At 35.0% G+C, this 12,033-nt stretch overlaps 1 protein-coding gene across 3 annotated transcripts in view; it reads right to left on the bottom strand.

Moving 5' to 3' along the window:
• The window catches only part of LOC102433141 (cytochrome c oxidase subunit 7B2, mitochondrial), a 91,675-nt gene that overhangs the window by 63,660 nt on the left and 15,982 nt on the right, over positions 1–12,033 (bottom strand). The window contains exon 1 of one of the 3 annotated variants that reach the window (XM_023753605.1): positions 488–546. The exons of the other annotated variants lie outside the window; for them this stretch is intronic. The gene's annotated coding sequence lies outside the window, so the exon portion shown is untranslated. Of the gene's footprint in view, positions 1–487; positions 547–12,033 lie in introns of those variants that run through there. 3 annotated transcript variants of the gene reach the window in all.

Here is a 12,033-nt window from a genome sequence, read left to right as displayed (position 1 = left end):
TCAAACCACAAAAAGAAGGCTGATTCCTTTAAAAATCCAAATTGTATTATCTCCATTAAAACAGCCCTTCCTTTGTGGGAAAATTAGAAATGGTATGTGTAAGGCTATTTATCTTGAACTAATATTGAAGAGATGGCCCAATATTCTTAGAATTTCTGATATTTATTTTCTTCTAAAGAAGCTGGAAAGCTGGTTTTATTAAACATAAACTATGTTAATATTTTAAGTGTTGGCTGAGTTTTAAAAATAACTTATGAACAAAAAATAATAATAGTAATAATAATAATAATAATAATACTCTGCACAAACTGCCCCCTGACCTGTAGTCTGTAACCTCTGGGTAAAGACTACAATAGTAAGCAAAACACAAGAACCTCCCACAGAGACATAAAGTCTAGAGAAAGATACAGAGATAGTATTAGGCAATTAAAAAATAAAATATTAAACTTGCAAAAGATGATTTGAGAACAAAAGGCTGTGGGGTCACCTTCTCAGTGTTAAGGAAGCAGGAAGGCTTCCCAAGGCCACTCAACTGTTCACTGAGACCTAAAGGAAAATTAGAATTAGCCAGGGTTGGGGGCAGGGTGGGGTAGAATTGTAGCAATGAAGTAGAAATGTCTCTTATTGATTATCTTTACCAAGTCCTTCCCCGCCTCTGTCCCAATTGCTGAACCCTCAATTCCTTTATCTGGCTCTCAGGAATATACATTATCTTTGTTTATTTTTTCTAACTCAGGAAGGTAATTCTTCACAAATTATATCAAAAGAGGAATTCTATGGCATAGAGCAGTGATGGCGAACCTATGACACACGTGTCAGAGGTGACACTAGAACTCATTTTTTTGTTTGATGTTTGTTAAATGGCATTTAAATATATAAAATAAATATCAAAAATATAAGTCTTTGTTTTACTATGGTTGCAAATATCAAAAGATTTCTACATGTGACACGGCACCAGAGTTAAGTTAGTGTTTTTCAAAACGCTGACACGCCGAGCTCAAAAGGTTCGCCATCACTGGCATAGAGTCATGAAGTGAACTGGGATGACAATGTCAAAGAATGCTACCTACCTCATAGGGCTCTGGTGATAACTTGATTAAATAGAAATTAAGTAAAGTAGGAAACACTTAAAATATGGTAGCAGCCCTCTATTATTTGTTAGAAGTATTATCACTTCCTTATTTATTTAAGCCACAATCTGGTTTAAATAATGCTGGTCAAAGTATCAGGGACAAAAATTGAGGTTTATTGGGTAAATGGATTAAAATATTAAGTACCCTAAAGAGAAAAATATATTTGTTTCAGATTAAAATCCACTTTGTGTTTCAAGTGAAATTTAAGCAAGGCCTCTCTTAGTCTGTAAACTTCAGCTTTTCCATCTTATTTTTTTTTTTAATGCATGGACATTGGGCTCAGATTTCTGTGAAAACTAAATTCATTCCATCATTTACAATACATGACCAAAATCCAATACTCAACTTTAGTGTTTTATGCAAGAGCAACATAGCTAGGAGGGGGGGAAATGTCAGAATTTGCTTAAATTTGTTATACTTTTAAGATTCACAAAATATACAAAAGGCAACACTCAGGTGTTTCTAGTTGCAGTGAAGACACAAGACAATCCCAAAGGAATGAAGTAGTTGAGTGTAATTTCACCCCTGAAATCGTCACTGGCAATGTATTTTTCCAGTTGCAACCTCTAATGTGTAAAGCTAAAAAGCAACAAGCATATCTGCATTTTTAAGATTTTCTGGAGAGGACATGGAACAAAATAATTACAAAACAAGGAAATTAAAGAAAGATATTTTTAAATTCAATGGCAAATGCAAAATACTAGATTTTCATGTTTCTTTCAGATAATGCATTGCCCACTTGTGTTGCTTATCTTCTGGAGCCACTTTTAACCTTCCACTTTTTTATTTGTTTCACTGTGTTCTCAGCTGTCCCTGGAAAGAGGTCAGACTTGTTCTATCTTAATCCTCAGTATCCTAGCTCAGTATCTAGGCCCCAAACACAGGTCATTTTTTAACTGCCTAAATGACAGTTTTCTCCACCTTCCATCCACAGTCTAAACATCCTCCAGATTAAATTTCCAAATATACCACTTTCATCATGTCGCAGTACTGCTCAAGATCTTTCTGTTGTTTCAGTGATTATGAGAACAGCCCATACTTCTCAGTCTGACAGGTTCCAAGGCCCAGGGAATAATGTCCCTTTTTAATTATCAATTTAACCTCCTACAACAGGGGTCCTCAAACTTTTTAAACAGAGGGCCAGTTCACTGTCCCTCAGACCATTGGAGGGCCGGACTATAGTTTAAAAAAAAAACTAGTCGGCTGCTAAGCAACAGGCAGCAGCGGCAAAAACACCCGACAGGCCGGATAAATGTTTTCGGCGGGCCGCATGTGGCCCGCGGGGCCGTAGTTTGAGGACCCCTGTCCTACAACATTCCAACTTATTTTTTTTTTTTTCAGAATAAACTCCTTTTTATCCCCATGCACCATTGCTTATTCTGCCTCAGTGACTTTCTTCCTATTCACCTCCTTTTCCCCCATCTCTTCAGTGGTCCAAATCTTCTCTATCCTCCAGGATAAATCGAAGTATCATAAATCCTCTAAGAATTTTCAACTTCTCCAGCCCATAGGTCACAGTATTCCCTGAAAATATACTATATTTACCAGATGACTATGAAATGCCAGGAAGTTTATATGCTGTGCTACACTGTTTCTCCTTTGGAACAATTGCTAGTCCAAGTAGATCATAAACTGCTTGGGGTCATGGAATACTCCCTATAGGTGTTTTGCTTTCCTATTACGCATTGTGCTTTTTTCATTGCTAGAAACACACTAGATGTACAAGGACACAAAGTGGACTTGATATGATAACCTTTTTTTTTAAAGGGGATTTACAAAATGCCATTCTGCTAAGTGTACTATTGTCTATAGTAGATTAATGATTATCTAAGAGATATTAATGGGGCAAATCTATGTGCTGTGAAAGAAAGATTAAGTAGATATCAAATATTTATAAACAAAACAATAGGTTAAATATACTGACTGATATAATACTTAAGTAATCTATTGATGACTCTCTCTATAAAGAGGACCACTTGACTTTCAGAGTACCAAACTCAGTTTTCTGTCCTATTCTCTTAAGAAGAAACTTTTTGATTTTCTAAAACACGAAGTGAAAAACAAAACAAAACAGAACAGGTAAAAGACAGCAAAGCAGACATGGCAGCCAGCTGTGAGAGGGGTACCCATAGTAATCCAGACAAGTGTATGAGAGCCCAGATGAGTCGAGGAGGGTGTTCACAGGGGAGATCTCCCTATGATGGAGTGTCAGAATCTGAACTGAGTGAGGAGGGCATCACCATGAAGGAGCAAAATGGAGTGAGCTATGAGGTAGGAAAGCATCCAAGCAAGAGAGAGGAGGCAAAGACCAGCATAGATATTCAGAACCAAGCAGAGTAAGTAGTGATCCCTATGAAAAGGTGGTCTGACCTGAGATATCAGTACCTAACCAAGATGAAAAAGGCAACCTTTGATGAGTGTGGCATAGTGTGAGGTATCAAGAACCTCAGTGGGTGAGAAGGATCTTCATACATGTAGTCTAGTCCATCAGGGAGAACTAGGAGTTCAAATGGAGTCAGGAGGATATATATGAGAGCAGCCTAGCACTGGATGTCAAAGTCCAAGCAGGGTGAGAAACTCATCTCTACAGAGTGACTTAGGATAGGGTATAGGACCCCAAGTAGAGTGAAGAGGACACCCACACACAGTGTGTCAGGGAGGCAAGGGCATCTGTGTGGGGGAGGTGTTAAAAGGGAATATAGGCTATTTATACATTATCTTTAATATTTCCTAGGAGAAATCAGGAAAAAGGTTATTCAGAATCAGAGATGAGAGTTGTACATAGGCAAAACGAGAAAACTAAAATGAACCCTATGGTTTTTTAAGGTTTTTTAAGACTGGTATTGTACTAATGAGCACTCATGGTTTTCACTATTTAGAGAGAAGTAATTATTGTGTGTGTGTGTGTGTGTGTGTGTGTGTGTGTGTGTGTGTTAAAGATATCAATTATTTCCTAGATCTATTTACTGTAAGACCTAGAAACAGTGACGCTCCAAAAGAAATCAATGCAACTAACTCCAAAAGAAATCAGTACAACTAACTCCTGGGTCTTAGCTTCTATCATTCGCCACTAAAAAGAATCAGGCTACTTGGAGAAATTGCTGATTCTAGGCCTGAGACAGAAAAAGTACAAAATAAGCTACAAATATTAAAGATGAGGTTAATATTCAAACTAGATAAGAAATTCATACACTGGGGGGTAGGGGAGTCTGCGGGAATGTCAAGGGGGGGAAAAAGAAGGAGACATATGTAATACACTTTGTAATACTTTAAGCAACAAAAAAAAAGAAAGAAAAAAGAAATTCATACAACTTAATAGCTAAAAAATCAAATAACTCAGTTTAAAAAAAAAATGGGCAGGACACATTTGTAATACCTTAACTAATAAAAATTTTTTAAAAAATGGGCAAATGACCTAAATAGACATCTTTCCAAAGAGATATACAAATAGCCAATAGGCATATGAAAAGGTGCTTAGCACCTCTAATCATCAGGGAAATACAAATCAAAACCGCAGTGAGAAATCAACTCAAACATGTTAGGATAGCTATTATAAAAAAGCCAAAGATAAGTATTGGTGAGATGTGAAGAAAAGGGAAATCCTGTACACTCTTGGTGGGAATGTAATTTGGTACAGCCATTAAGAAAACCAGTAGGGAGTTTCCTCAAAACATTAAAAATCCTTCTGGGTATATATCCAAAGGAAATGAAATCAATCTCTTGAAGAGATATCTGCACCCCTATGTTCACAGCATCACTATTTATAATAGTCAAGACATAGAAATATAGAAATAACCTAAGTGTCCATCAATGAATAAATGGATAAAGAAAATTTCATATATATATGTGGTATATATTTTTCTTTATCCAGTTATATATCTATATATCTTATAAATGTAAATAAAACATCTATTATGGAATATATTACATATACATATTATGAATACATATGTATTCATTTTATGTAATCATATATATTTATGTATTCACATTATATGTATTATGTATAGATAATATGTGTATATATACAAAGTGAAATATTATTCATTCACTAATATATATAAATAAAATATATATTATGGAATATAGCATATACATATGTATTGTGGATACATATGTATTCATTTTATGTGTTCATATATATTTATGAATTCACCTTATAGGTATTATACATAGATAATACATATGTATACAAAGTAGAATATTATTCATTCATAAATATATATAAATAAAACATCTATTATGGAATATTATATACTTAGATATTATGAATCTTAATTATCAGTTTTAAGGTAAGTTCTAAAGATCTACTGTATAAAATGGTGGGTGACTATAATTAATAATAATGTATTATATATTTGAAATTTCCTAAGAGAGTAAATCTTAAGTTTCACCACAAAAAAAAAGTTAACTGTGATGCACAAATATATTCATTAGCTTAACTGCGTTAATCACTTCACAGTATTCATTTATTACAAATCATAACATTGTAAATTTAAATATACGGAATTTTTATTTTTTAATCATTCATATATATATATGTGTGGGGGGATATATATATATATATATATATATATATATATATATATATATATTAAAAAAACCTAGCGACCGGCAGGAGGATCGGGCAACCGGTATCTATGACACACAATGACCACCAAGAGGCAGACACTCAAGGCAGGAAATGCAGGAGCTGCCGAGCAACAGCAACTCTGCAGAGTGCCCTCTCGCACTCCAGATCCACTTAGCAGTGGTTCTCAACCTTCTGGCCCTTTAAATACAGTTCCTCGCCCTAGCCGGTTTGGCTCAGTGGATAGAGCGTCGGGCCGAGGACTGAAGGGTCCCAGGTTCGATTCCCGTCAAGGGCCTGTACCTTGGTTGCAGGCACATCCCCAGTAGGGGGTGTGCAGGAGGCAGCTGATTGATGCTTCTCTCTCATCGATGTTTCTAACTCTCTATCCCTCTCCCGTCCTCTCTGTAAAAAATCAATAAAATATATTTTTAAAAGATAATAAATAAATAAATAAATAAATAAATAAATAAATACAGTTCCTCATGTTGTGACCCAACCATAAAATTATTTTCGTTGCTACTTCATAACTGTAATGTTGCTACTGTTATGAATTGTAATGTAAATATCTGATATGCAAGATGGTCTTAGGCGACCCCTGTGAAAGGGTCATTCGACCGCCAAAGGGGTAGTTGAGAACCGCTGACTTAGGGGATGTTGGACTGCCAGTTTCAGCTTGATCCCCACAGGCCAGGCCGAGCAACCCCACCTGCCAGAGGGACCTGCTCACTCCAGAGGGACCTGCTCACTCCACTGACACCTCAAGTGCAGCCGACTGGAGAGGGACCGGGGGAGGTTGGCTCCAGGGCACGTCCGGCCTGTCTCGCCCAGTGGGCAACCTTCTAATTAATTTCCTTTCATTGTGCACGAATCCGTGCACAGGGCCTCTAGTACTTCTATAAAGCTAGGGAAAAAATGAAAGGATAAGCTACAAAGTAAAGAAGTACTCAAATAATGGGACATATCCAAAGAGCTGAGAAGCCAGCTTATGTGGTCTACTGCTACAAATTGGAAACAATTTTGAACACAAAAATAAAATAGAAAGACTTTAGCTTTGTAGATAAAAATAACAAATTAAGCAACTGATTTCTGAGGAATAGGATATTTACATAGCTCCAACATACCCTCCAACAAAATATTTATTACCAGGGAAAAGAAATACTTTACAATGAAGAAATCAGGCAGACACTACCTTAATCAAATAATTAAAGTGAATATCACTAACAATGAAACAAATGGAAATTGTGCACCACCTGACAAGATGCAAAGAAAACAAGAAAGCATTCTTTCTGTGGTTTCCTGACAAAGATGGCTGATCTGAATGTAATCATGAAGAAACATCATACAAATTCATATTGAGGGAACACTATACAAAGTAACTGACCAGCAATCTTCAAAAGTGTCAAGGTCATAAAAGTCAAAGAAAACCTTGTGGAAATGTTCCAGACTGAAGATATTAAAAAACAAAACAAAATGTGACATGTGATTTTTAACTGGATCCTTTTGCTATAAATAATGTATTTGGAAAAATTTGAATAGCATTTGAGATTTTCAGGCTGTATCAAGGTTGATTTTTTGGTTTTGATGGTGGAACCATTACATGGAAGAATGTCCTTGTTTATAAAATCAAATCCGTAACATACAAATGGTTCAGGGGAAATTGCATTAGTTGTACTGGGCTTCCAATTTTTCTGTAATTTTGGGATTTTGTGAGAAAATTATTAAAGTAGATACTTTGAGTCCTTGTTTGCTAACCAGAAGAATCATACAAAAATTTAAATAAAATACTATTATTAAATATACATTCTTGATCTAAAACAAAACATTAGATGGAGTAGTTCAAAAGTTTGGGACAGCAATCAGACACATCTTTTAACAAAATATTTATTACCAGGGAAAAGAGTTACTTTACAATGAAGAAATCAGGCAGATACTACCTTAATCAAATAATTAAAGTGGAAATTCCACTTCCACAGTATAGAAAGTTTCTCTCCTCTCTTTCTAGTATCATGGGCATTATATATCAAGAAAAATTCAGAACAAGTGGTTAGTTCAATGGATTGGTAGCTATGCAGAAAAATTTTACTGAAGGTTCCAGAATTTTAGATACAAAAAGATCTGTTTGACAACCAAAGCTCTCTTCTTTCTAAACTCTGAAGTTTGGATTCCCAGCTTGCCTGACTTATCTTCACCACTACTCTTGCCATATCTAAAAGATAAAAGAGACTAAGAGATGAGAAAGATTGATTTCTTTACTCAACCACATCTGTATGTGGTCTATATGGCACCTTAAACTCTGCCAATAGTTATATGTATCTGATAAATTACCCTAAACCATAAACCATTTTAATGGATCCAATTGAACCTGGGCTACAAATAAACTTTTAATTATGAAAGTTTTACATTAATAGCTCAAGGAAAGTCCTGGTAAAGATAGTGACTATGGCTACTACTTCCTCTGCTTTTACAGTACAGTTTGAACAGAACATCCTGTAAGCTTAGCTTTTTGCAATGTAGCATGCAGATTTCAAAGGCCCAAAGGATATTAGGTAAAGCCTAAAAGAAATCAATCTTTTGAATGCCATTTGATATAGTAGCTTGCAGAGTAGGGTAAGAATTTAATAGTAAACCCTGGTCATTTTCTTAAATATTACTATAGCCACTGGTCTTAACCCTTTATCTGTCTTCAACTATCATTATTACTGCATACCTGTACTATTCCTCATTACTTCTGATGAATTTTGCAATTGGGAAGACATTTAATGAACAGCATATTCATTAAGTGGGCTCTTGAGTAATTAAATTTGAAGGTTGTAATTTTATATAAAATAGGGTCAAGTTCTATTTGTGATAAGCAGTGGGAAATAAAATTTCTACCTTAAACTTTTGACTAAAAAATAAATCAATGTGTATTATATTTTCATACTCTAGACTGAATCCTAGGTAAGACTAGTACCAATCTTAAGTATAATTAAAATCAAAATCACATCTGGATTAAATTTTTTAATTCTAGAAGAAAATGTTTAAGCATGTGAAGAAAATTATTTATTGTTTTCAATTGATTTAACAATTCCAATCATTTATTTTCTTCATGCTTAATTAAAATAATTCCATAGATTTGATTTTGGTATATATCTTGGTCATTTAATTTAATTTAGGAAATAATCTCTCTGATTTGGTCCTTTCAAAGTCCCCTATCTTTCCATATTATTTTTGCACTGAACTATTTTCTGAATTCTCATTTACCAACTGATACAGTATTAAACATTTGATGTTTATTTTTGCTTGTTTTTTAATTTTCTGTTCTACAATGATCCTTAATTATTTTGCTTAATAGAATGTCTTAAATCTAGTTATCTCAATTTTGAAGTAATAAAAGACATTCTACTCAGCTATGCCTCGTGTCTGATATCAGATAGTAGGATAAATACAAAGATGAATAAGATATAACCCTTTCCTTTAACAAATTTACAGTTTAGAATAAATACTTCAAAATTAGGCTTGGTAACACAGGAAAGAGATTGCATTCCCCATAACACCCTACTTATCTCAGCATTTAAATCTTCCACTGGAGGTGGAACCTATAATATAAGAGAAGGTGATAAATTGTTAGAGAAATTTGGTTTCAGGACACATGCTATCATCACTGACCCATTGGCCCAGTCACAGAAAAACAGCACACAAAGCTTAGCTAAATGACACTTTTTAAAAATTGGGTTTACGAGTCAAGAGATTTCTTTTTCATGCTGGAATAAATGTACTGAATAAACTAATGGAAACTTCACCATGCAAACAACAGTTCAGTGTGTATAAGCCATGTGAAACAACCTTTTCAAAGGACTGGGGTGAAAGGCAGGAGTTAGGGATGAAAGATCTGCAACTGTCGCGTGGCCATAGAGAAACTACCAAAACCAACTTCAGGTCAGCCTGGGAATATAACTAGTGTAAGTTTCAGGGACTGTCTTAAAAATTACTGATGTGCCAGATTCCTGTTAAAAAAAAACCTCCAACATTATCAACAAACATTTACTCCAGAATGATATGAAGAAAATGACCATGAAAACTATGAAAATATTTATTTTCACAATAAATAAAGTTATTAGTCCTTGGGGTCAATATATAATTATAGTAATTATAATTATTCACATATCTTTAAAATGAAGTTTATTTTAAAAGGATTCAATGAAGATGGTAAGTTTAGCTACTTCAAAGCAGCCCTGATTTATAAATGAAAATGTCAAGATATAAACTAAAAGAAAAATGTAACTAATTATCAAGTTATTTCTCAAATAGGAACAGGCAGTAACCCAGAATCTATTTTCAGCCTTTCAGATAATAAACAGGTGAAACCAAAAGTTCAATATGAGGAAACATCTTTTCACAGATTTAAGGAACATTTGATTAAAGGAAAAAGAAACCCCCTAGGTGTACATAAAGGAGTCCACCTACTGGACAGAACTGTTAATTGGTGTGGAAAAAAAATCACAAACAGGTATTTTATGCTCTAGGCAGAATTCTTCTCTAAAACTGGAAATGTAATGGCCCCCCTTTTTGTAACAATTAGCATTACAATTCTAACAAGAGGCAGAAATAATTAAGTCATTAAATGTGTTTCCCATCTAGGAGGACTAAATACAAATCAAATCTAATGAAAGAAAAAAGAGTCTGTCCAGATCTTGGCTGTTGTAGATAACACTGCTATGAACATAGGACTGCATACTAGTATACTGTTCCAAATTGGTGTTTAGGGAATCTCAGGATATATTCCTAGGAGTGGAATATATCCATTTTTTATTTTATTGTTATATTTTTTTTAAATCTTCACCCAGGGACATGTTTTTTTGTTTGTTTGTTTGTTTATACTTGGGGGGGGGGGGAGAGAAACATTGATCAGTTGCCTCCTGTATGAGTCCAGATTGGGGATTGAGCCCACAATCCAGGGATGTGCCATAACCATAAATTGAACTTGCAACCTTTTGGTGTACAGGACAATGCTCTAACCAACTAAGCCACCTGGCCAGGGCCATTTTTAATTTTTGAGGAAACTCCATACTGCTTTCTACAGTGGCTACACCAATCTTCATTTCTCACTAGTAGTATACTTGGATTCCCCTTTTCTCCACATCCTCATTAGCGCTTGTTGTTTGTTGATTTATTGATGATAGCCATTCTGGCAGGTGTGATATCTCATTGTGTTTTTAATTTGCATCTCATTGATGATTCCTTACATTGAGCATTTTTTCATATGTCTATTGCTCGTTTGAATGTCCTGTTTGGAGAAATGTCTATTCTGGGTGAAAATGGGGATATCCGTAACAGTGTCAACAATAAAAATAAAAAGAAAGAAGGGAAGAAAAGGAAGGGAGAAATTAATCCCATCACTTCTTCATAATCTTCCTGTTTCATTTTGTTCACTTTTTCCTGAGAAGCATTTTAGGGAAGGGATAGATTTTAACATGCATTTTCCATAGAAAGATATTATGTCCTCCGAGTCTAAGGGCATCAGCCAAAAATAAAACAAACAAAAAAAAAGTCATTTAAGAAACAAACATTTATTCTACTAGCCAAATGGATATCAGTGAGAAAACAGGAAAAGGTTGCCTTATGTCTTTCATCTGCACACAACCTACTACCCAGGGCTCAGAGATTTCATCTAAGATCATGTACATAAAACTACTTTACAAAATAAATATCCCAGAAATATAAGATAATCAAATCTTATTTGAAAATCATAAGGAGCAGGCAGTCTTTCTACCTCTTTCCTATTCACCTCACCCCAGCAGAGTTAAACCTCTGCCCCCTGCAGGCAGTTTGGAGAATGAAAACAAGAGCAGGACTTGGCCTACTACAGGGATGTCTTTGCCACCTCCTGGACATGGCTCATTTCCACTTGGAGCTATTAATCAGGCCAAAACCAGTAGGCTGCCAACCCCTGCTGAAGGCATTGATGACCAAAATGGAAGGCCTACTTGCTGTGCTGACATCATTCTTAATGATTCAAACATCTGGAGAACAACATTTCACAGTGACAGTCAGAACTTCCCTGATAAATAATAACTCACATGCTGCACACTATGCATTAGACCAGTGATGGCAAACCTTTTGAGCTCGGCTTGTCAGCATTTCGAAAAACCCTAACTTAACTCTGGTGCCGTGTCACATATAGAAATTTTTTGATATTTGCAACCATAGTAAAACAAAGATTTACATTTTTGATATTTATTTTATAGATTTAAATGCCATTTAACAAAGAAAAATCAACCAAAAAAATGAGTACGCGTGTCCCCTCTGACACACGTGTCATAGGTTCACCATCACTGCATTAGACGA

Source organism: Myotis lucifugus, unplaced genomic scaffold (assembly GCF_000147115.1).
Source record: "Myotis lucifugus unplaced genomic scaffold, Myoluc2.0 scaffold_48, whole genome shotgun sequence".
NCBI lineage: Eukaryota > Metazoa > Chordata > Mammalia > Chiroptera > Vespertilionidae > Myotis > Myotis lucifugus.
This window is presented reverse-complemented; position numbering and strand designations above follow the sequence as displayed.